The following is a 25,761-nucleotide window of genomic DNA, read 5'->3' as shown; positions in this document are numbered from 1 at the left end:
GAGGGTGCGCCGGGTCCCCCAGCAGTGCCGGCCCACCGGCGCTGTGCTCGATTTCTCGCTGGGCCTTAGCTGCCTCCCCAAGGGGCAGGGCTCGGGACCTGCAGCCCGCCATGCCTGAGCCTCCCCCAAAGCCGTGGGCTTCTGCGCAGCCCAAGCCTCCCTGACGAGCACCACCCCCTGCTCCACGGCACCCGGTCCCATCCACCACCCAAGGGCTGAGGAGGGTGGGTGCAAGGCGTGAGACTGGCAGGCAGCTCCACCTGCAGCCCTGGTGCAGAATCCACTGGGTGAAGCCAGCTGGGCTCCTAAGTTTAGTGGGGACTTGGAGAACCTTTATGTCTAGCTAAGGTATTGTAAATACACCAATCAGCACTCTGTGTCTAGCTCAGGGTTTGTAAATGCACCAATCAGCACCCTGTGTCTAGCTCAAGGTTTGTAAATGCACCAATCAGCGCTCTGTGTCTAGCTGATCCAGTGGGGACTTAGAGAACCTTTATGTCTAGCTAAGGGATTGTGAATACACGAATCGGCACTCTGTATCTAGCTAATCTAGTGGGGACTTGGAGAACTTTTTTGTCTAGCTCAGGGATTGTAAACGCACCAATCAGCACCCTGTCAAAATGAACCAATCAGCTATCTGTAAAACAGACCAATCGGCTCTCTGTAAAATGGACCAATCAGCAGGATGTGGGTGGGCCCAGATAAGAGAATAAAAGCAGGCTGCCCCCAGCCAGCACTGGCAACCAGCTGGGTTCTGCTTCCAGTCTGTGGGAGGTTTGTTCTTTGCAGTAAATCTTGCTGCAGCTCATTGTTTGGGTCCACGCTGCCTTTAGGAGCTGTAACACTCACTGCAAAAGTCTGCAGCTTCTCTTCTGAAGCCAGTGAGACCACGAACCCACCAGAAGGAAGAAACTGTGAACACATCAGAACATCAGAAGGAACAAACTCTTGACACGCCGCCTTTAGGAACTGTAACATTCACTGCAAGGGTCTGAGACTTCATTCTTGAAGTAAGTGAGACCAGGAACCCACCAATTCCGGACACCCATTCAACAGTGTTTCATTGAGAACTTCCTGGGTGCCAGGCCCTGAGGACTCAGCAGGAAATAAAGTCCGCAAACCCCACTGCCCTCTCCTCGGGGAGGCTCTGTTCTGGTGGGGAGACAGACAATAACCTAGAGGAACGAAGTGCGCATTATGCTAGGAAAGGGGACATGGAGCAAATAATGAGACGGAGAAGGCAGAGGGGAAGTGTGTGGTCACAGGTTAGACATGTAGATGGTCAGGCGCCAAGGAAGACCTGCTGAAAAGCGACCCTGGCGGAAGGGAAGTGAATGGGGAGCTGCACAGATGCACAGGGAAAGGCACCCGGGCAGAAGGAAGCCAAGGGGGTCAGTGGGCTTGGAGCGCTCTGAGCCAGACGAGTGCGGAGGGAGGGAGGGAGGGGGGAAGGTCACAGCAGGGGCGGGTGGTGCAGGGCTGTGGAAGTCATGGTGGGAGGAGTTGGACTTGGACTCTGAGAGGGATGGGAAACCAGTGGCATGATAACCCCACATCTCAGTGGCTTAAGTAAACAAGTTTATTTCTTGCTCACATCATCAAGAGGGATTGACCTGGGTGGGCGGGGCCCTTCACTTAGAGACCCAAATGATTTTATGAGGCCGTCATTTTCTTGCAAAGCATCAGCGTCCCAGCTGGGGGATGAGAGTGGTGAAAAGTGGAGCAGCAGCAAGTAAATGCTTCTGAATGGAAGTGACATTCGTCACTGCCTCTCATATTTCGTGGGCCAGAATTTGAGACAGGCCATGCCCCATGTCAAGGGAGAGGGGACGCATAAGCCTCCAGGTGCTCAGTATAGAGGACATCAGATTAGTGATGGACAGCACCTGCTAGTGCTGTGATTTCCACGATAAGCCTCCATTCCCGGCTCAATTTTACTTTTTTTTTTTTTTTTTTGAGATAAGAGTCTCGCTCTGTCACCCACGCTGGAGTGCAGTGGCATGATCTCTGCTCACTGCAAACTCTGCCTCTTCACGCCGTTCTCCTGCCTCAGCCTCCTGAGTAGCTGGGAATACAGGCATGTGCCACCATGCCTGGCTAATTTTTGTATTTTTAGTAGAGATGGGGTTTTACCATATTGGCCAGGCTGGTCTAGAACTCCTGACCTCATGATCTTCGCCCCCCCCCCCCCCCCCAAAGTGCTGGGATTACAAGCATGAGCCACTGTGCCTGGCCGGGAAATTTTTAAAAGAATTTCCATTTGCAGTTTGAAGGAGCCCAACTGGGAAAGGGAAGCACCTTGTTTTGGTGAGGACACTTTGGGGGCTTGTTTGTTGCTGTAGCAGTTGGATTGTGTTCTGGTGATTGTGTGTGTGTGTGTGTGTGTGTGTGTGTGTGTGTGTATGTGTATGTCATGAGAAATTAGACTTCAGTAGATTTGATATTCTTTTGCAATACTTTCGGCCCCAATATTGTTTGGAATGTGGAGTTTGCTATTGAATGGGAGAGTGAGATATGGAGTCCATGTAGCCAGGCTTTTGTGCTGCTGTTCTAAGTAGGGTTGGTCTTGGTTAGTATGTGATGCTCTCCCTTGGTGCCGTTTGACCCCAGTGTTCTTTGGAGTCTGGGGAGGTTTGGCCCTTGAAAAGCAAACTGCCATGGAAACTGCTTTACCCAAAACTTGGTTCACAGCCTTCACTGGATTACCTACTGGGGCAAAAAAAGTATAACCATGTAAAACCGGTGAGTTTGTATTGCTATCTCATGGCTAGAGTTCCAAGGTATTATAAAAGCTGTTGAATCTTTGTGTGTGTGTATTCATGTCTAGATGTGTTTATGTGTATGTAAGTCACATGTTGTATCTACCAAATTGGCTTATAAATAAAACAGCGCTAAAAAATTAAGAAAATAAATCCACTCAAGTTCACATGACTTAAGTAAAGGTTTGCTAAACAAGCTGGCTTTAAAATTATTGTTAAAATGAGGCCTGGCGTGGTGGCCCATGCCTGTAATCCCAGCACTTTGTGAGGCCAAGGTGGGCGGATCACCTGAGGTCAGGAGTTCGAGACCAGCCTGGCCAACATGGTGAAAACCCGTCTCTACTAAAAATACAAAAATTAGCCGGGAGTGGTGGCCTTGCCTATAGTCCCACCTACTCGGGAGGTTGAGGCAGGAGAATTGCTTGAACCTGGGAGGTGGAGGTTGCAGTGAGCCACGATGGTGCCACTGCACTCCAGCCTGGGCAACAGAGCAAGACTCTGTCTAAAAAAAGTTATTGGTAAAATTGAATTGTTAGCATACGTTTTTGTCTGGATTTTATATTTGTCTCTGATAGATATTTTGAGGTGTCAGGGTTTGGCATAGAAGCTTATAAAACTATAAACCCAGCCAAAACAAAATGATCTTTGTGCAAATTTTTGATAACTAAAACTAATTATGTTATTGGTTTAATGAAAACAGCTGAATCTTCTGAATTACTGGTGAAAATGTCCATGTAGTTAACTTTAAGATTCTTATTTTGATGAACACCTGATATTCACAGATTATACAATGGTTAATAAGGAAATAACTAACCTTAAATGATGGTGCCTAATATCTCAGTTTTCAGAAGTAATCTAGATAAACTGTTAAAAATGAAAGAATTGAGTATATGTAAATGGAATAAAGGTTTTAGATAAATTTTTTGTGTAATTAAAAATCTTAAAATTATTTTTGATGCTCATTGGATATCTGGGTCATCTTCAATTAAGAAAGGGTTATGATATGGGGAAATATGTTTCCAAAGATTATGTAATTTTTGTCTATAAAATGCAAATATCTGATTGTTCAGGATTTCTTCCTTCCTAGGGTTTCACTACAATTTTAGGGTAAGAATTCTAGTTGACATATGATTCTATATAAAATGCACCCAAAAAGATATTATTAGTGAGAAAAAGCATAATTTTGTCTAATTCAGAAGTTATCTAAAATTACTTCAAATTATGGACTTGAAAATGGTTATTTATGAAAACAAGGTAGTAAGAAACCAGTAAGTAAGAGAGAGAGATGTGAAGAAAGTTGAATATGAAGATGTATTTTTGGTAAAAATGATTATAAAGAAAAGATAATAATTTTGTATGAGAGAGGATCTTACATAGTTAATTTTCCTCCTGGAGTAAAATGACTGTTTTTTAAGAAAAGAAGAAAAAGAAGAAAGTCTGGGACTGAACAAAAAGTCCGGTCGTGTCATGGATGGTCTGTATAAATCAGATGTAATTTTTCCTGTTTCTCTGTGTGTTTATCTTCATGCACATACAGAGAAAATAGAAAGTTGAAAAAGTTTAGCTAATAAAATATTCTTTAAAACCTGATAGAGAATTGGAGAAATTTGGCTAATTAACATTTTCATAGTTAAAGCTCTTAGTCTTGATGATTGGGACAGAAGGCAGGGAAATATTAGGTAAAAAAGGGCAGGGTCCCTGGCGAGGGCTTCATCCTCAAGCCTGGACCCAGGGCACAAAGTGAGAACATCCATTCTTGTTTTCCCACCCAAATGTTGCCTTTTCCAAAACCACTGTGGCCCACTTCTCCCCACATCCTATACCCATAAAAACCCAAGTCTCCACTGGCAGAGTGGTGCAGCAGAGGAGAGAAGAGAAGAAGCAGCGTGACGTCAATGAGAAGCAGCTTAACTTCAGAGGGATGGCTTGACAGTGGTGCCTCAGAGTCCCTGGCCAAACTCCAGGGGAAGACCACCTTCCCATTCCATCCCCTTTCCAGCTTCCCATCCCACTGAGAGCCACTTTCATCAGCAATAAAATCCTCAGCATTTACCATTTTCAATTCATTTGTGCAACCTGATTCCTCCTGGACGCTGGACAAGGACCCTGGTGCATGTGCAAGATGTTGTCAAACTGACCCTCCACTGAGCTGTCTAACACTTAAGCTGTCCATGAGTGGCAAAACTCAAAGAGTGCACTGTAACACACGGGGCTCTGGGGGTCACGGGCAACCCCTAGACGCTGCTGCAGGCCTGCACAGAGTTCTGCTCCTGCCAGTTGCCCAGAAGCACTCCTCCTTACCTCTGCACCTGCTCACCTGTGTGCTCCCCCTCCCATGAGGGGTTGAGAGCTGTGGGCTGAGTAAGCAAGCCACCCCTTCATGAATCCCACAAAGGGGTCAAGGGAACTATCTCATTTCATTGATGAAGGTAAAATAAGAAATAATGTAAAGAAATGCATAGGCAATTTGACAATTCTTTTGCACTAGAATACTTAAAAATAATTACTAGTCATGTGTCTAGAGTGCATTTCTGGATTGCACAGGATGTATAGTAATATTGGTGGACTTAAGGATACTGAATTGTGTATCACGAATAAAATATTCATTATGTGGAGTTTTGGGGCTCTAGGTAACACTGTAGCCTCTGGGGTAGACCGAGTGGGGGAAAGGTTGGAGGTTTGGAGGTAGGTCTCTTGTTTATTTGTTTTTGCTTCTTTTTTTTTTAGGAGTCTTACTCCGTCCCCCAGGCTGGAAGTGTAGTGGTGCAATCTCAGCTCACTGTAACCTCCACCTCCCAGGTTCAAGCGATTCTTCTGCCTCAGCCTCCCGAGCTGGGATTACAGGCACGTGCCACCACACCTGGCTAATTTTTGTATTTTTAGTAGAGATGGGGTTTCACTATGTTGGCCAGGCTGGTCTTGAATTCCTGACCTCAAGTAATCCATCCACCTCCGCCTCCCAAAGTGCTGGGATTACAGGCATGAGTCATGGCACCTGGCCTGTTTTTGCCTCTTTTATTTGTTGTTCATTCTTCTTTGGATTTTGTTTGTGCATGCATATATACTATAGATTTTTTTTAGCATCTAGTGGAAGGTTTTTATTTGGTTCTGTGAATAGTTATTTTGTTTCATATGAACTTCTAACAAGTTGTCATTTATTCTATTTATCTGGAATGCCTAGGCTGCCTTTGTTGGGCCCGCAGAAATTGATGGTGCACACCAGCCATTTGGAATTTGGTTCGTTTTGCTTATCTCTGATGATGTTGAAATCTATGAGAGCTTTAAGGATCCTGGCAAAAATAAAAGACTTGTTTTTACAAGTTCTGAGCAGAAATAAAACATTATGTATTTCATTATTTGGAAAAGTAGGTATGTTTAAATGTAATAAAGTAGGTATGTTTTAAAGTAGTAGAAATGTTTAAGTGATGTTTTTTCCAAGGTAATTCAGTTAAATCAATGATTTGAGTTGGTTTCAGATCTTTTCCTTTAATGAGGAAAAACTGTGATATGGGTACAGTTTTAATGTTCAAGAAAGACTGACTTTGTCCTTAGGGAAATTATATTGGTTAGGATTTCTCTCAAACTAATTGAGTTGTGTTGATCATTGTTAAAATTAAGGAACATTCATTTGGATTAAGTACTAATAAAAAATTCTGAGACTTTCTAGTGATCTCTGATCCCAGGCCATTTATCACTGATGGACCTTCATGTGTATACTTGAAAACAAAATATGTGCAGGCATTGCACTGGTTTGAAGATTTTGGTGGTAAAAGTTACCTAATCAGCTGTCACTACTGTCTCTAGAAACCAGTCTTGGAAATGTGGGATGATGCTCTTTTAAATAACTGAAAAGAAGTTATTGTGTACTTGTCCTTACTTTGTCCTTGTGGTGTTGTATGATATTTAAGTGAAAGGAGATTATTTATCCTCTTACGGAATTGACAAAACTGACATTTGCATTTATCATTTTTTTAATGATGGAGAGAAAAGCTGGCTGTCTTATTTTGCCATAGGACCTATCACTTTTTGATGCTTTTGGTCACAGTTTTGTCACTAGAATACTAGCAATTAGATATATTCGGTGAGTAACCTAACTATGGTTTGAAGTGCTGCAGGCAGTAACTCCTAAATGCCAAATTTCAGTGTTTTAATTTGTAACATGTTAGTGTGTCCAGAATTGGTGGGTTCTTGGTCTCAGTGATTTCAAGAATGAAGCTGCGGACCCTCGCAGTGAGTGTTACAATTCTTAAAGATGGTGTGTCCAGAGTTTGTTCCTTCTGATGTTCGGACATGTTCAGAGTTTCTTCCTTCTGGTGGGTTTGTGGTCTCGCTGGCTTCAGGAGTGAAGCTGCAGACCTTCACGGTGAGTGTTACAGCTCTTAAGGCAGTGCGTCTGGAGTTGTTCGTTCCTCCCGGTGGGTTTGTGGTCTCACTGGCCTCAGGAGTGAAGCTGAAGACCTTTGCGGTGAGTGTTACAGCTCATAAAGGCAGTACAGACCCAAACAGTGAGCAGCAGCAAGATTTATTGCAAAAAACAAAAGAGCAAAAGAGCAAAGCTTCCACAGTGTGGAAGGGGACCCGAGCAGGTTGCCACTGCTGGCTCAGGCAGCCTGCTTTTTATTCCCTTATCTGACCCCACCCACATCCTGCTGATTGGTCCATTTTGACAGGGTGCTGATTGGTGCATTTACAATCCTCTAGCTAGACATAAAAGTTCTCCAAGTCCCCACCAGATTAGCTAGATACAGAGTGTTGATTGGTGCATCCACAAACCCCAAGCTAGACACAGAGTGCTGATTGGTGCATTTACAATCCTCTAGCTAGACATAAAAGTTCTCCAAGTCCCCACCTGACTTAAGGAGCCCAGCTGGCTTCGCCTAGTGGATCCCGTGCAAGGGCCGCGGGTGGAGCTGCCCACCAGTACCGTGCCATGCGCCCGAACTCCTCAGCCGTTAGGCGGTCGATGGGACCGGGTGCCATGGAGCAGGGGGCAGCACCTGTCGGGGAGTCTCGGGCTGCACAGGAGCCCACAGTGGGGAGGGGGGCAAGCTCGGGCATGGCGGGCAGCAGGTCCTGAGCCCTGCCCCACCGGGAGGTGGCTGAGGCCCGGCGAGAATTTGAGCGCAGCGTGGGCAGGCTGGCAGTGCTGGGGCACCTGGCGCACCCTCCATGGCTGCTGGCCTGGGTGCTAATCCCTTCACTGCCTAGGGCCAGTGGCGCCTGCTGGCTGCTCCGAGTGCGGGGCCTGCCAAGCTTGTGCCCACCCGGAACTAGTGCTGGCCTGCAAGCGCCACACACAGCCCCAGTTCCTGCCCGTGCCTCTCCCTGCACACCTCCCCACAAGCAAAGGGAGCCGGCTCCGGCCTCAGCCAACCCAGAGAGGGGCTCCCACAGTGCAGCGGTGGGCTGAAGGGCTCCTCAAGCATGGCCAGAGTGGGCGCTGAGGCCGAGGAGGCACCAAGAGCAAGCGAGGGCTGCCAGCATGCCGTCACCTCTCATTAGAATGATAGAACTTTCCGTAATATAAACATTGTATTAATGAATGCTTGTGCTGTTAAGTTACAGGGCTTTGACTCTTGGGTCTGAAGAAGGCACCAGCCCCTGCTAAATTTTGTGCATTGACACCAGTTGAAGCTTCATCCTCAGACTTGGAAGAAGGTAACAATACAAATGAACTGTTTTTGTGAGACACAGGCCAGAAATTAAAACTATTCAATCCCTCTAGGCCCAGAGACTATTGCAGAAGAGGTAGGCATGTGAACTTATAAGGGCTGATTTTGAGGGATAAGATTAATTCAGAGTTTTTCTATAAATTAAACATTAATATCAAAAGCTCACTGATGAAAGGCCAGCATCTGGGCCCACGTGTTGGAATAACAGGGTTTTCTTGGAACATTTATCTGTTCTTTAATAGAAAATTGGAAACAATTATTAAAAGTTTATGGAAATCTCATCTTATGGTCAAACTGATTGCAATTTGATTTTTATAAGGTTTTATTAAAATTAGCTTTGACATTAGTAATATACCATACAAAGGTAAAATATGGTTTTCTCTTTTGAATAAAATGTTTGTGTAATACTGAGAGATAAAAGATGATGTTGACCTTCTGAGTACACTGCAGGGAGAAAATGGAGTGGGGAGAGAGATTTAGTTGGCCTCATGCTGTCTTTATTAGGTCTTACTGTTTGGGAAACAATCTATCAAAAAGTAAACATCTTTATTTTATCACCTCTGTTAAATGAATGACTATTTTTACAGTGACTTGTGATATAATTTTGTGCCTAAAACTTTGATATTTGGCAAACTTTTTTTTTCTTTTGAGACGGGAGTCTTGCTCTTTCGCCCAGGTTGAAGTGCAGTGGCGCCATCTCAGCTCACTGCTAGCTCCACCTCCTGGGTTCACACCATTCTCCTGGATATTTGGCAGACTTTCTAAGAGCAAACTTTCAAGTTCTAAATTCAGTCTCTTGACCTTAAACTAACTTTCTTGGATATTAGGTTCCCTGAAGTCTGAGAGAGACATATTAGGCTGATTTGTTATGTTAGGATTATGCAAGAAGCATTGCCAAATCTGAGATGATATTTAACTTCCTTTGGGTTATATGTATATAGATGTATTGTTAGTATGTGTTCCAGGATTGTATGAGAGTCCTAAAATTCTGATATGTCTTAATATATGTTGTCGGTAGTAATTATTATTATATTGTTTTATGCCACAGAAATAATTAAGTTGCCTTGTCAACTGTGTCTTTAACTATGGCTGTCTGAAGACTTTTGTCATCCACAATTGACGATTTGCTGTGATCCTTCTCAAAAGAAAAAAAGTGACTTACAATCAGCTATAATCCAAAGCTTCCTTCTTTGGAAGAGTTCATGAAAAAGACTCTTGAATGCAGGTTTCTGATAACTTTGGAGATTGTGCCACTAGATTAGAGAGAAAATTTCCAGGGCACTAATTGAAAGGCTGATGTGCTCATAAAGATTCCCAATCCAGTATGAAGCAGAGCAGGAGATGATTGCATGGACTGAACAAATGCAGGACAGAAAGAATTTTTTATGGCTTTTGTTGTTTGAAATATTGCTGATTCTTTTTGTTTTTCAGAGTCTGGAGAATCTTTTTCTTTTGAACTATTTATTTATAGCCTTTAAGTGTATTTATAGTCTTAAAGGGTATATACTTCAAGGATATTGAATGGAGTATGCTTTTATAAACAGAATTTGAGAGATACTTCTCTCTCTGCTTAATTTATCCAGAATATGGAAACTCTTTGAGAATATTCTTAATTCATGTAACATGTTTGTTTGCATACAATTAATAACATGTTTTCTTTTGTAATGGGACACAGTTGGAGTAACTGGTTATTTTCTCAAGGTTTTGACTAAAATGGCCTTTTGAGATTCCAGCAAAGCCCATTGGGGAGTCTATATGGACGATGATTCTTATTGCACTTTGTGGGTTATCAGGCCAAGTATATGGAACTGAAGCGTATTTTGCAGGTAGATTGGTCCTGCTGTGATTGTCTTTGGTGGAAGTGGGGAACTGGAGAGAGAAAGATTGAGTGTCAGAAGAAAACTCTATATTAGATTAACCTTTGATTCCTGGGTGGCCACTGCCTTGGACACCCATCCTCAGAATGAAACAGCCAGAAATATTGAGACCAGACTCCTCATGATTGAGGGATTGATAAATAGAAAGGGGAGACTGAAACCAGCCCAATTGCCCCATAGACTGTTATTTTCAATAACTATAGAAATTGATCCTTCTGGGCTTAAAGCTTGAAATTTACATCTGTTTTATGTGAGTTCCTTCCTCAGGAAAGGAACTTCAGGCCTCTCAAAAAAGTATCAAAGAACTGAAACTCACCAGATCACTGCACCAGATAGTACCCCTTATTCTCATGATTGCTTCCTTGCCCCCCCCAGTTCCTGTTTTATTACATATAGTTACATTTCTTCCCCGCTATTTAAAGCCCCAGTTTTAGTAGGTCAGAGAGATGGATTTGAGGCTGAGCTCCCATCTCCTGGACTGCAGCACCCAATTAAAGACTTCTTCCTTGGCAGTACTCATCTCGGTCATTGGCTTTCTGTGTGGCAAACAACAGGACCTACATCAAACCCTTGGTGTTTTGGTAACCAATTGAGGGACCTGATATCAGTGAGCAGCTTCCCCTCCAACTCAGCTTTCCACCTTAGGGACCCAGGCACCAGGTTGGACGCTTCCACACCCTCCCTCCCCATATCCAGTCATTAGCTCCTGTTTATTTTACCTCTTAAAATACTTCCCAAGTGTATCCATGTCTCACAACCCCAACCACAAACCACTGCCCAACTCCCATGACTGCCATCCCTTGCTGCAAAGCAGCTGAGCCTTCCACTGGCCTCTCCACCCACATTGCTGCTGTGGTCTGGTGTCTGGAATTGGTTCCTTCCAGTGGGTTCTTGGTCTCACTGACTTCAGGAATAAAGCCAGGGACACTCGCGGTGAGTGTTACAGTTCTTAAAGATGGTGTGTCCAGAGTTTGTTCCTTCAGATGTTCAGATGTGTCCGGAGTTTCTTCCTTCCAGTGGGTTCATGGTCTCGCTTGACTTTAGGAGTGAAGCCGCAGACCTTCGCAGTGAGTGTTACAGCTCTTAAAGGTGGCGTGTTGGGAGTTGTTTGTTCCTCCCGGTGGGTTCATGGTCTCGCTTGACTTTAGGAGTGAAGCCACAGACCTTCGCAGTGAGTGTTACAGCTCTTAAAGGTGGCGTGTTGGGAGTTGTTTGTTCCTCCCGGTAGGTTCATGGTCTCGCTGACTTCAAGAGTGAAGCCGCAGACCTTCACAGTGAGTGTTACAGCTCATAAAGGTAGTGCAGACCCAAAGAGTGAGCAGCAGCGAGATTTATTATGAAGAGTGAAAGAACAAAGCTTCCACAGAGCAGAAGGGTACCTGAACAGATTGCCACTGCTGGCTTGGATGGCCAGCTTTTATTCCCTCATTTGGCCCCGCCCACATCCTGCTGATTAGTCCATTTTGCAGAGCACTGATTGGTCCATTTTACATAGTGCTGATTGGTCTGTTTTTACAGAGTGCTGATTGGTGCATTTACAAACCTTTAGCTAGACACAGAGCACTGATTGGTGCATTTTTACAGAGTGCTGATTGGTGCGTTTACAAACCTTTAGCTAAGCACAGAGTACTGATTGGTTTGTTTTTACAGAGTGCTGATTGGTGCATTTACAAACCTTTAGCTAGACACAGAGCACTGATTGGTGTGTTTGCAATCCTTTAGCTAGACAGAAAAGTTCTCCAAGTCCCCACCCAACCCGGAAGCCCAGTCGGCTTCACCTCTCAGTCCTTTTAAAATGCCACTCTGGCCATGTCGTGCCTCTACTTTCTCTCTAGTGGCTCTACACAGTGTCATAAAACAACCCAGTGCTTTCCCTGGCACCCAAGGCCCTTTAGGATCCAGCCTCTCACCCTCCAGCCTCCCTGCCCATGCTCCAGACCCCGCAGTCACCTAGCTCCTCTCTGTTTTCCCACCTCTGTGCCTTTGCACATGCTCTTCCTTCTGCCTGTGGTCCCTTTCCACTGTCTTTAGTGGGAAAACTCCTGCACATTTTCAAGCCCCCAGTTCAAATGCACTTTCTGTGTGAAACCCCCCTGGTGTCGCCTGGCAGAGGGACTGAGCTCCACCAACACCCCCAGCACATCTTCACTGTAGCACCCGGCATGCAGTATTGGCATCTGCTTCTGTGCCCGCTGTCTCCAGCGCTCTGCCCAGAGATACATTGCACGTTGAGATCCTTTTCCCACACTCACATGCACAGTGGATACAAAGGTTTCCCAAACATCATTTTCCCCTGCTGCTTGCTATGCACACTAATATCTTCTATTATAGTCTGTTCTGTTTCTTTTTTAAAAAACATGTTAGTCCATCCATTAAATTCATTTTGCTACAGTTTGAAAAACATTGCCCTGGAACCTCCTGTAGGGCGGCAGGGACTGTATCTGTAATTATCTCTCTATCTCCCAGAGCTTAGGACAGTAATAAATGTTTGTTCTAATAAATGAGTAAATAAATGAGAGAGTGATTATTTAAATGTGAGTGTATTATTTAAACAATTATTTAAATGTGGTTTGATGTAACGGAATACAATGACAAGTGAGTAGGTGAATGAATGAGTGAGTGAATGAATAAATGAAGAGACTGGTTATGTCGTGGGGACTGGCAGCATAATTCAGTGGGTTACCTCGGTCCCTGTACCCCTAGTGCACGGTTTCTTCAAGTGTGGTTCCTGGACTTCCCCCATCAGAATGTCCTGGAGAGTATAGTGAAAACACTGGTGCCTGGTACCCACCTCAGGCCTACTGAATCAGACTTTCTGAGTGGGGCACAGAAGTCTTCATTTTTTGAAGCTGCTCAGGTGATTTGGGGGTGTGTTAATGTCTGAATGGCTGCCCCAGGACCTCCCTAAGCTGCTGTTGGAGGGGGCATGGTAAGAGGAGCAGAGCAACAACAACAAAGACAGGTAACAGCTCCCCACATCCTCCCTTCCTCCCTGACCTGCTTCAGAAGGAAACGGACTTCGGGTGAGCCTGCTCCTCCTCCACCTCGCCCTGCGCCCAGCAGTGAGAGGACACCACAGCCCCGTCCAGCACTGCTGACAGAAGAGCAGAAGGCAGTGATTGCCATGGCAACGCATTAAGAGATGCGGAGCCACCTCCAGTTTTAGCATCTGGAAAGGGGTCAAGCCTTTGGGGCATAGAGTGGGAAGGGAAATTCACTCCCCCAGAGTCTTCATAGCTAACAAAGCCATGGCACAGTGCATGTTACAAAGCCCTTTCACACAAGAAAACTAGGAAGTGGTATCCCCATTTTACAGATCAGAAAACTAGGGTGGGAATCTCCTGCCAAGCCAATCAGTGGCAGAGCTAATGTTTGAATCCAGCCTTCCTGATTTCAAAGTCGACACTCCTGCTTCTCTAATAGTTGCCTGTCTTGGGTAAATTGACAAGACAAGGACCCAGAGACCCCAGAATCCTGCTGGTGTGAGGGTTTGGGAGCACATGTGTTGGCCCACTCTACTTGACACAATCCATGGCCCACTACACTTGGCACCTATCTGGCAAGGCTCACACCTGCACAGATACACAAGCAGGAAAGCTTCCAAAATTGTTCATGCATGCATGCATGTTGGACATGTAGACACATCCAAAGGAAGTGTACACACAAACAGCCTCACATACATACACGGATGCCTGAACACACACATTCACCAATATAGACACATATGTCTGCAAACACATACGCAGGCACACACTGGTATATACATGGAAGCAGATGTAAAATTAATTGTCTTCCTGGTCCTGAGTCATCACCCCTCCACATACCCACTTCTTTTGACATATGACTTTGCAATTCCTCTCTTCTGAGAGGGAAGATCTATTTCTCCATCCACTGAATCTGGGCTTGGCAGTGTAACTTGCTCTAACCAATGCAATATTAGCAAATACGATGCAAGCAGAACCTTAAAAAAGTGCTTGTGTGGTTCTGCGTCTGTCTCTTGGTCCTTGCCATCACTGTGAAAACATACTTGGGATGTAAAGGAGGAGACACCTGGTGCAGAGGCAAGGCACCTCATTTGCCGCAGCTGAGGCCATCCTAGATCAGACAGCCCATGGCCAACCACCATAAGTGGGAGATGAGGCTGGGCACAGTGGTTCATGCCTGTAATCCCAGCATTTTGGGAGCCCGAGGTGGGCGGATCACAAGGTCAAGAGATCAAGACCAGCCTGGCCAACAGGGTGAAACCCCGTCTCTACTAAAAATACAAAAATTAGCTGGGTGTGGTGGCATGCGCCTGTAGTCTCAGCTACTCAGGAGGCTGAGGCAGGAGAATTGTTGAACTTGGGAAGCGGAGGTTGTAGTGAGCCAAGATCATGCCACTGCACTCCAGCCTGGGTGACAGAGCAAGACTCCATCTCAAAAAAAAAAAAAAAAAGTGGGAGACTAGCTAGCTAAAACCAGAAGAACAGCCCAGCAGAGTCTAGCTGATTTGTGAGCCAAATAAATATTTATTGTAGTGTGCCACTGAGGTTTTGTGCCACTAAAGTTCTGTGGTTGGTTGTTACAGAGTATCTACTCTACTGATAGATAACTGATACACATCCCCAAACTGATACATTCCCAAAGGGTAATTTATCATGGGAGAAGGCCCTAGCTATGTGTTTACCTGGTCACATGGTTTTGTAAAACTCACAAAAGTAAAAATCTTTAAAATAATAGCTTGATTGAAATATAATTCACATACTGTAAGATTCACCTTTCGACGTGTACAATGCAGTGATTTTTAGTATATTCACAAAGATGTACAACCATCACCATTATCTAAGTCCAGAACACTTTAATCATTCCTAAAAATCAACCATTAGCAGTAACTCCCCATTTCCTTCCTCCCTGGCAACCACTAGTCTTACTTTCTGACTCAATACATTTGCCGGTTCTGGGCATTTCATATGAATGGAATCATACAGTTTGTGGCCTTTTGTGTCTGTCTCCTTTCATTTCACATATGTTTTCAAGATTCATATGTGTAGTAGCAGGTATCAGTGCTTCATTCCTTTTTTGTAGCCAAAGAATAATCCATAGTTTGGATATGCCACATTTTGTTTGTCCATGCATCAAATGATGAACATTTAGGACAAGCAACACATTCTATCCACAACTGGTTAAGACTCCTAGCTCATTCTACTCACACTTCCCCTCATGACAGGTGGCATTTGGGGAGAGTTGACTTGGTGATACATTTAGTTTGAGATCAGAGCAGATATGGATGTGGTTCACCACCTCTTCCATATATAGGTTATTATTATTTATTCTAGCTCCTATGGTTTGAATATTTGTCCCCTCCAAAACTTGTAGTAAAACTTAATCCCTAATGTGGCAATATTAAAAAGTAGAACCTGTAAGAGGTGATCGGGTCATGAGGGCTCTGCGATGGGTTATTATGGGGGTGGGACCGGTGGTTTTCTAAGAAGAGGAAGCAAGACTTGAACTGGCACACTCAGCCTTTTTGCCATGTAACTAAAAAGTGGGACCTGTCAGAGGTGATTGGGTCATGAGGGCTCTGCCCTCATGAATGGATTAATCCATTCAGGGATTAGTGGATTAATGGGTTATCCTGGGGGTGGGACCAGTGGTTTCCTAAGAAGAGGAAGAAAGACTTGAAATGGCACACTCAGCCCCTTTGCCATGTAACTAAAAAGTGGGACCTGTCAGAGGTGATTGGGTCATGAGGGCTCTGCCCTCATGAATGGATTAATCCATTTAGGGATTAGTGGATTAATGGATTATCATGGGGGTGGCACTGGTGATTTTCTAAGTAGAGGAAGAAAGACCTGAACTGGCACACTCAGCCCTTTTGCCATGTAATGCCCTGAGCCACTTTGGGACTCTGCAGAGAGTCCCTAGCAGCAAGAAGGCCCTCACCAAATGCAGGCCCTCAACCTTGAACTTCTCAGCCTCCATAAATGTAAGAAATAAATGATTTTTCTTTCAGGTATTGTGTGATAAGCAACACAAAATAGACTAAGACACTGGCATAGCAATGACCTCCAGAATAGCCCTATTGCCCCCATGCCAACTTGCCCTGCATCATGATATGAAGGAGTGAGGCCTGTGGCTGTACCAAAATATCTCAGTGTGTGGTCTGGTGCCCAGTACCAGAAAGGTGTGGGCCAAAGAAGCGAAACAGTGCTGGAAATGGACAGAGCCAGAAATGGATATAGAAAATTATTCAGATCATCACAGACAGTATTATAATTGGATTCAGTTCTCACTGACACCTAATCAAAAAAAATTTTTTTCCATTTAGGCATATGCTTGATAATGCAGCATATCCCCAATAAGGTAATATATAGCATTATAAATATACCATACATTCTTCTTTTTGTGATGGAAAACATACAAAGTTGAATTTATCAGAATTCTTGAGTCTACAGGACCCAAACCCAAAGCTGTGCTGCAAGAAGCAAGTATGTATATGAAGTTACATCTTGTGCATCCTAACTCTTGGTGAAAAAACAAATTTCAGTCGACTATGTCAGAGGAAAGGGTGACTTATCATTCTTTTCTCTATTAGAAAAGATTATTAAAAATCATAAACATATGAAGAGTATGTAGCAAAACTAGCATGAAATGCATTTCAGAGGGTATCAGGAAGTTAATTAATACATGTCATTTTTCTAGATTTTGTGGTGTTTCTGACCCTTGTCAATTTTTTAAAATTTTGTAACCTTATGATTTCTTTTTAAATTCTAAATATGCATATGCATACCTAAATTAGTATTGATAATTTTGAAATCTTTTCCTTAAAGAGGGTCCCCCAAATTATATAAACTGAACCCCCTTCACTGCAAAATGTGGCTCCCTCCTGATACACACACCAGTGCATGCACACACATACCTATGCACCCCGAAGAGCCGACGCTGCCCAATGTCAGGGATGGAAGAGGAATCACAACTCTGCCCTTAGGCGGTGAGTGACTCCTTTGGTCACAAATAGAATCCCACCTTTGAGAAACCACAGAGCAGCTCAGAGACACACCCTACCACTGGCTCATCTTGGACAAACAACACGATAGCTTTTGCAGGCTGTGGTGCTCTGCCCTACTCAGACACCTCCCATCCATAAGGCCCAGCCCTTACCTCTCCCTCCATCCCGGCTTTTGGAAATCTTCAGCAGCCCTGTCTGCCTCCAGAATGATCTCTTCAGCTACTCCATACTCAGGGTATAAATCAAGGTGAAAAACTCTTCTCAGAGGAATATTTGTGAAAGCAATGCTTGTCCCTAAGGAATAAGCCACTGATGGTGGAGTTTTGTCATGGTGAAGAATGACAAATGGAAATATTTTTGGGAACTGCAGCCTTCCCACCTCACGTATTTTGGGGGACTCCTCCTCTCTCTCTCATTTTCTGTGTGCGTTTTGACTTCACTCTTCTTTCTGCTTCTGGCTGCTTGTATCTGCTTGGTCTCTACACCAGGGGTCAGCACACTTTTTCTAGAAAGGGCCAGATTGTAAGTATTTTAGGTTTTATAGGTGGCACAGTCCCTGCTGCAACTACTCATCTCTGCCACAGAGTGAAATCAACCCTAGACAACACTCAAAAAAATAAGTGAAATCAACCCTAGACAACACTCAAAAAAATAAGTTAAATCAACCCTAGACAACACTCAAGACAAATGAGTTAAATCAACCCTAGACAACACTCAAACAAATGAATGAAATCAACCCTAGACAACACTCAGACAAATCAGTGAAATCAACCCTAGACAACACTCAGACAAATGAGTGAAATCAACCCTAGACAACACTCAGACAAATGAGTGAAATCAACCCTAGACAACACGCAAACAAATGAGCACAGCTGTGTTGCAAGCAGGCCAGAATCAGCCCACAGGCTGGACTTTGCCAACCCCTGTTCTAGACTTTAAGCTCCCTGAGGGCAGGGCCTGAGTCTGTCTGTTACACCACTGAATTCCTAGGGCCTAACGGCATGCCTGGCATGGATTGAGTGCTCAGCACATATCAGCTGGCTGTGGCTCTCTGTGTCTGTCAGTCTGTCTTGTTTCCTTCTCCTCTGTCTCCTCCATCCATGAAAACTCACTAAGCCTCAGCTTTTCAGAAATGAACCACCTGCTCCCAAGCGAGTCAGACAATAAAAACAGCCTCACGCTCTAGCAATCTGCTGCTTGGCACAGCTCTCACAGGGCATTTAGGCAGTGAAGGGAGCCTAGCACTTAATTCAGCCTCTCTCAAAAGGCTCAACACCAACCTGGGAGAAGCATGAAGATGGAGAGGCTGAGGGAACCTTTGGAGGGCAGGGCTGGTGTCTCTGCAAGATGGACAGCCGCCTTGCAGGCACACTATGCTGCTGCTTCCCTTGCACACAGCCCCCAGTCCCTTTCTCCCTTCCTGTCATCCTTCATGCACTCATTCAATATTTACTGAGCTCCAACCCTGTGCTAGAAAATTAGCCCTAGCACAGACATGGAAATCCCTCCCCAAAATAACTTGTTAACAAATAAATGAATGATCGGTTGGACAAAAGAGTGTTTAGAGGTAAGAACTGGTTCTGCTGGCAGCAAACAGGCACGTTTTTCTTATTTTATTTTATTTTTTTCCAAGATAGAGTCTTGCTCTGTCACCCAGACTGCAGTGCATTGGTGCGATCTCGGCTCACTGCAACCTCTGCCTCCCGGGTTCAAGCAATTCTCCTGCCTCAGCCTCCTGAGTAGCTGGGATTACAGGCACACACCACCACGCTCAACTAACTTTTGTATTTTTAGTAGAGACAGGGTTTCCCCATGTTGGCCAGGCTAGCCTCAAGCTCTTGACCTCATGATCCTCCTGCCTCAGCCTCCTAAAGTGCTGGGATTATAGGCGTGAGACACCGCTCCCAAACAGGCACACTTTTTCTGAGGATAATCACCCTGAGATCTCTCAACAAAGGGAGGCATTAGAAAATGACCAGAGTCATCCCCAGTGTCGTCCACAGGGAGCCCAGAACAACCTCACCCCAGATTCTGCCCCAGAGCAGGAGGCTGTTCCAAGGGCATGGGGTAGTAGGCACATTAGAGATGGGGACATGAGGGCCAGTGGCAGAGGTGACTGTCAGAATCTCACCACCACGATGTCCAAAGTGAAGCTGAGAATGCTTCAGAGAAGATGATGTGATATAAACGTGTGTTCTTGATTTTTTGCTATGACTCCAGCGTAGTCAGTTGCCTCTCCTAGAATTCACAGTCCAGGGGTGGCCAGCTGCCATTTTCACTGCAGTGTCATCTTCACTGGCTCCAGAAGCCACGAGGACAAGGGTTTCGTTTGTCGTTAGTGCTGATCAACACCAGTGGCTCAGCTGATTAGCATAATGACTGTTAAAAATAAATAAGTTTTCAGAGGTGAAATCAGTGGCTTGTTAGCCACCTTAATGGATGCTGGAAACAGGCACTTGATAAAATTAGTGGGATTCAGAATATACAACTCGGTTAAAATATTTTAGAGGCACTTCCTTCCCTGGCACAAATTAGGTTGAAGAATCCAGCAAGCCCCAGGGATGGCACTTCAGGCTGCTCCCTGGTAGGTCCTGGGTCCAGCCACTGGTTAAGAGTGATTCTGGCCCGGGCACAGTGGCTCACGCCTGTAATCCCAACGCTTTGGAAGGCCGAGGTGGTCAGATCACTTGAGGTCAGGAGTTTGAGACCAGCCTAACCAACATGGTGAAACTCCATCTCTACTAAAAAATACAAAAAATTAGCTGGGCATGGTGGCAGCCGCCTGTAGTCCCAGCTACTTGGGAGGCTGAGGCAGGAGAATGGCGTGAACCCAGGAGGCGGAGCTTGCAGTGAGCCGAGATTGCGCCACTGCACTCCAGCCTGGGCGACAGAGCGAGACTCCGTCTGGAAAAAAAAAAAAAAACTTAGCAGGGCATAGTAGCATGCACCTGTAATCCCAGTTACTCGGGAGGCTGAAGCAGGAGAATCTCTTGAACCCGAGAGGTAGAGGTTGCAATGAACCAAGATTATGCCACTGCACTCCAGCCTGGGCAATGGAGCGAGACTCCATCTCAAGAAAGTGATTCTGGTTACCTGATGTGGCCTGTAACAGTCACAGAATGTGGCTCTGGAATATTGTTACGTCTGCCTTGAATCTGCTGAGTTTAATAAATACATGTTGCATGAACTGTCTGGGACCTGCTTGCTCATAACAGTTGCCTACTAAATGTCTTTATGGGGGCAGAATTCTGTCCACAACTTGCTTTCATGTGAACCTGGTAGCAAGACTGGGGGAAGCGGCAGTTCCTCATTCACTGCTAATTGTTGGCTAACACCGCTGGCCACCAAGAAGAGCCTAGAGTTGTGCACTTCAGATTGGCTTAGGTCTTTTTGCAATAATGGCTCAAGGAGTCACTGGGCCTAGAACCAGATCTCCTCACTGCCGGCCACTGCTCTGTCTATGTCATTTGGGAGGGAACAAAATGCAGCTAACCACCTCCCTGCAGGCATCTTCCCTCCAGCCCCTGGACTTGGCCCCTGGCCAGAAGCTGTCAGCCTGGTACACAGGATAGTTTAGGGAGAGTAGACAAGGGTGGGGAATGCCTTGGGCTTCCTAAATTTCATTAGAGTTATGCCATACATTCCTTTTTTTGGGGTTTCTGTGGGCACCAAAAGGCTTTCTAGAGCTGGCTCACATGACCCAAACCCCAGGCCCAGGCAGCCTTCTGTCTTCTATAGGTGGTCTGGAGATTTCCTGCCTTCTGAAGCTTGTCTGGGAGGCAGGAAGACCACGGCGGAGGAGAAAGGAGCACTTCTACACACCTCCTCGTTGACACCCCTGCCTGCCTTTGTCAGACCTGCGGAGGAGGCACTCGGTGGAGAAAGTGCTCCAGCTGACACTCTGAGTCGTGCAGCGTGGGGTGGGGTCCGGAAGATGTACTGTTCCAGGAAACGATTCCACTCCAAGATGGGGGGCCAGCAGAATCGCCCAGGCCAGGCTGTGGCAGATGAGCCGTCCCTCTTACAGGCAGGTGAATCGGGAGCTGTCCCTCTGCCTGGAATACTCCCCTAAGGCCCTCCAAGCTGCATGGAAAATGTCACCTGCTGCAGCTGACTCATCTGGGCCTGAACTCTGGATGGGCCGGATGGCTGCCCTTAGGTTCCTTTGACTGGAAGGACACTGGGAGAGGTGCCTGGGCCTCCCTTGGTGATGTCCCTTGTCCCTTTGCATGGACACTACCAGGAGGCCCTCTGTCCCCTCCTCAGGTGGTCCCAGGCATAGCCAGTCCAGCTGCCCACAGGAACGACCCTGATTGCAACCTTTATGCTGGCCTTCCTCCTGCCTGGTCTCACCTCCCCACTCCTCCCCTGCTGCTCCCTGGGTCCGCTCCCAAATAAACCCCCGCACCTAGGTCTCTGCTCCAGGCTCTGCTCTCAGGGGAGCTCAAGATGAGCCTCCTCAGGGAGGTCTTCCCTGACCACTTAGAGGAGGCTGGGTCACCCTGTTGGACACTCTAGCCACTCCCTGCACTTCCCGTACTCAGCACTTAATGGCCTTGTGATTAAGAAACTTTTGGTATAGTTAGTTATTCTTCTCTCTCTCCTGACTAGGCTATAAACTCCCCAGGCAGAGAAGAGTCTGTCCTGTTAACCATTTTTGCTCAGAGTGCATAGTAGGTGCTGAGAACTAAAAATCAAATCCTAAGCCCTACAACGGACTGAACAGACCCACTCTTGGCCAAGGGGACCCAGGAGAAACCTTAAAAACCAAGTTGCTGGCCATGATGGGACAGAAGGCTAAACACATCTCGGTATGCCCCTTATTTATTGACTTTTAACCAAAATTCCTTCCTAAGGAGTAAGCAGATCTGGAAAACAAGAAACAGATGACTCATTCCTTTATCACCTTTAGCCAATCGTGACCATACCAATGAGGCCATGACCAGACTCCCTCTTCCTCTTTGCGGTTTTGACATGACAGCTCACCAGTTTCATAATGGTATCCCTTCCTAAAACCTGACCACCCTCCAGCTTTAAAAAAAAAAAAGAAAAGAAACAGCCAGTGACCATCTCTGGGCCAGTTTTGGCCAACCTGTGGAAGATGTGCAGTGAGGGTTTTCATGTTCTTTGCTTCACCTTTTGATGTCTGAGGACCAAAAATTCCACCCTCGTGGATCATACTAACACTGTTATTATTTGGACATGCAACCCATGAAGAGGCATGAAGCTGGGCCACGCATGTGCATATTTCTCCTTTCATCAGTATTCATGGCTCCTCCGGTCACTGGTTACGTGTGTATATTCAGCCATCTCACTCAGCATAAGTTCCTGTTCCCTTTACCCTTCCCTCAAACTGCTTGCTCTCTGCAGAGCCAAAGGCCATGCTGCCCAGCCTATGGGATGGCTGGCATGCAGGGTGCCTCCGTTTATGATAAATAAAGATCTCCTTTCCACATGTGTGAACCTCATCATTCTTCAGTTGACAGTGCTTAAGAATATTCCTTGAATGAATGAATGATGGATGGGAAACAGAGTGGACACAGTTGTTATCGCATTCCAGCTCTGCCACATTGACGAAGCCACTGAAAGTCTCCCTGGTAAGTTTCCTTCCCTGCATGTTTGGAACAAGGTGTCCTAGGCCACAATGAAGGTTGAAGGAGACCACGAGCCCTTAAATTTCCTAAAGGACTGAGCAGAAGAAAATGATGACTGCCATGTCCAAAGAAGTTCTGAGGTCTTCTCAGACCTGCCTGTGTGAGGTTGGGGGAGCAGGAATTAGCATTTATTGAGCACCTACTACTTGCCAAGCACTTGATTGACATCATGAGATGTCAATGTGTTAACTCACGTCCTACTCCACTCCCCAGAGCCTGGTGAAGAACTATGAGAGGGAAGTCTTGGCTCTGCTCACTCTGCTGGGGCATTCATTATTCGGTCAATAAACCATGTCAGACCCATCTTTATCTCTAATAGCAATAATAGAAGACAACACTTACTGGGCACAAACACAGTGCCCTAGTAACGCTTAGAGGTAAACACTGTTGTTACCTTGTTATTGAGGATCAAAGGGATTGCCCAATGGCACGCATATTTAAAAGAACAAGACTGAGATCAAGCCCAGGTCTGTCTGACACCAAAGCCCAGACGCCTTGCCTTTCCCTGGAGCAGGCCTCCTTTGCCAGGTTTCCTGATGGCTGGAGGAGCCAGGAATCCTGATGGTTTCCTGAAACCCAGCCCTGCTCCCAGTCCTTGTCCTTAGGTCCACGTGCAGACAGCCTGCAGAATAAGCACACACCAACTTTGCATTAATGGCAGTGAGTTGTCATAATGCCCTGGAGCCAGAATTTTCCTGCCATGGCAACTATAGAGCACAATGGCAAGCCAGGAAACCATAGGTTGTGGGAAGCGGATCCTGGGCCAGAGGGTGGGCTGGGAGTTGGGCCCCCAGGGTCCCATGTCACTGTCAGAGAAACCCCGCAAAGTTGGCATAATTATCCTTATTTTACAGAGGAGGAAAGTGAGGTCCACAGAGAGGAAGTGACTTGCTCAGGTTCACATGGCCGGTCTATGACTGCATTGGGACGCAACAGTTTAAATCTTTTCAGTGGCCGGGCGCGGTGGCTCACATCTGTAATCCCAGCACTTTGGGAGGCCAAGGTGGGTGGATCACGAGGTCAGGAGATCAAGACCATCCTGGCCAACATGGTGAAACCCTGTCTCTACTAAAAATACAAAAATTAGCCAGGTGTGGTGGCACACGCCTGTAGTCCCAGCTACTCGGGAGGCTGAGGCAGGAGAATTGCTTGAACCCAGGAGGAGGAGGCTGCAGTGAGCCGAGATCACTCCACTGCACTCCAGCCTGGCGACAGAGTGAGACTCTGTCTCCAAAAAAAAAAAAAAAAAAAAAAACACTTTTTCATGTTCCAGAAACAGAATAATTTTAAAAAGAAAAAAAAAGCTGCTATAGTATTACTGAAATTCAGTTCCATTGCTATAACTGATTAAAGCTCAATGATATTGCTCTGATTGGTAGACAGCAAAATTGAAGAATAGAGAATTCTTAACCATTGTCACCCACCCAGATGATGTCTGCGTCCTACCACTTAAGAATTTTCGTTAGCCTCCAGTCATTTTATTTTTTCATATCTGTTATCTCAGTGCTATCCAACCACTCTATAAAATCGATTCCAGTCATATCTATAGTTTACAGATAAGGAAATGGAGGCCCAAAACTTAAGCAGTTTCCCAAGTTAACACAGGCAGGAAATGGTAGAGGCGGGATTTGAACCCAGCCTGAATCCTGGGCCCATTCTTTTAACTACTGCACTTAACCAGGCTCTGTTCAGTGCTTTGCAATCATTACTCCATTTAATCCTCACAATAATCTTCTAATACTTGTGCTTTTATTATCCCATTTAAAGTTAAAGCAACAGAAACTCAGAGAGGAGAAGGCATGGTTCAGGGCTCTCAGCAAATCTGAGAGGAAATCTCAGCAAATCTGGCCACAAGGAAAGTCCCAGAGACAAAGGCCACCAGGAAATTCCAAAGTCATTTCGCATGGGAGAACAACAGCCATGTTCTTCCATCACATGTGCTGAGCTTTTCGCCTTGCCCTGGGGCTGGACAGGAGGTGAATTATGGGGATGCCTATGGAAACTGCCTGGCTTGCCCAGGATCTGGGATTGGGGGGGCTTCAGTAACTTAGCAAGTCAATGAGTTGTGGCTGGTGACTTCTCAGCCATCAGCCAGACCAGGGGAAATGACTCTTCACCATCCTCCCATTGTTGTCCCGTTGGATCCTTGAAATCTCCCAATAGAAATGACTCTGCATTTTGCAGAGGAAGAAACTTAGGCTCAGTGGGTGAAAACGACTCACTCAAGGCCACACAGCTAGTTGATGAGGAAGCAGGGATCTCAACCCAGGCTTGCCCAGCGAGCCCACTCCGTCCTTTGCTCCAGACACCCCAAATCTTGAGGCCCCATTCTAGCGAGTCTCCCGAGGTCTTGAAAAGTCCATGAAAACATGGCAGTTACCTACTTAGGACCTTTCTCTTTTTCTCGTGGCTCAGCTTCCGCAGGCTCAGCACCAGGCTGGGGCTCCACTCCAAGGCCGTGTGACACCAAGGCCCAGCTCCATGACCTCTGGACCACATAAGCCTTGCCCTTTTCCTGGCCTCCGTTTCTGAGATAGGAGCCCAGGGAAATCTATGCAGACAGACAAGGCCAGGTACCAGAGTCCTGAAAGGCATGAGGCTCTTGCCAAGGAAAATTTCAAACTTCATAGGAAGAAAATGGCCTCCCACACACCCCAACCCTGACTCTCACTTCCCTACCTTTGCTTCTGCCAGAGCCACCCCCTGTCTTCAAGCCACTCTAGGCTGTAAATCCAAATTTATAACCAAGAATGATGTATTAAGTATCCACTGCATGCCAGGAAATGTGTCCCCCAACACCATTGTAAGATA

The 25,761-nt window shown here is 45.8% G+C and overlaps 1 long non-coding RNA gene across 1 annotated transcript; it reads left to right on the top strand.

Annotated features, from left to right (window-relative positions):
* The first annotated feature begins 738 nt into the window (after positions 1 to 738).
* Positions 739 to 22,750, top strand: LOC134760997 (uncharacterized). Its single transcript, XR_010139159.1, has 3 exons — positions 739 to 1,010; positions 8,319 to 8,417; positions 21,035 to 22,750. It is a non-coding gene; the product is annotated as an uncharacterized LOC134760997 (long non-coding RNA).
* The last annotated feature ends 3,011 nt before the right edge of the window (positions 22,751 to 25,761 follow it).

The sequence above is a fragment of the Pongo abelii genome, chromosome 2 (genome assembly GCF_028885655.2).
Source record: "Pongo abelii isolate AG06213 chromosome 2, NHGRI_mPonAbe1-v2.0_pri, whole genome shotgun sequence".
In the NCBI taxonomy this organism is placed as follows: Eukaryota; Metazoa; Chordata; class Mammalia; order Primates; family Hominidae; genus Pongo; species Pongo abelii.
Note: the sequence above shows the minus strand (reverse complement) of the source record. Positions and strands in the feature narration are given on the sequence as shown.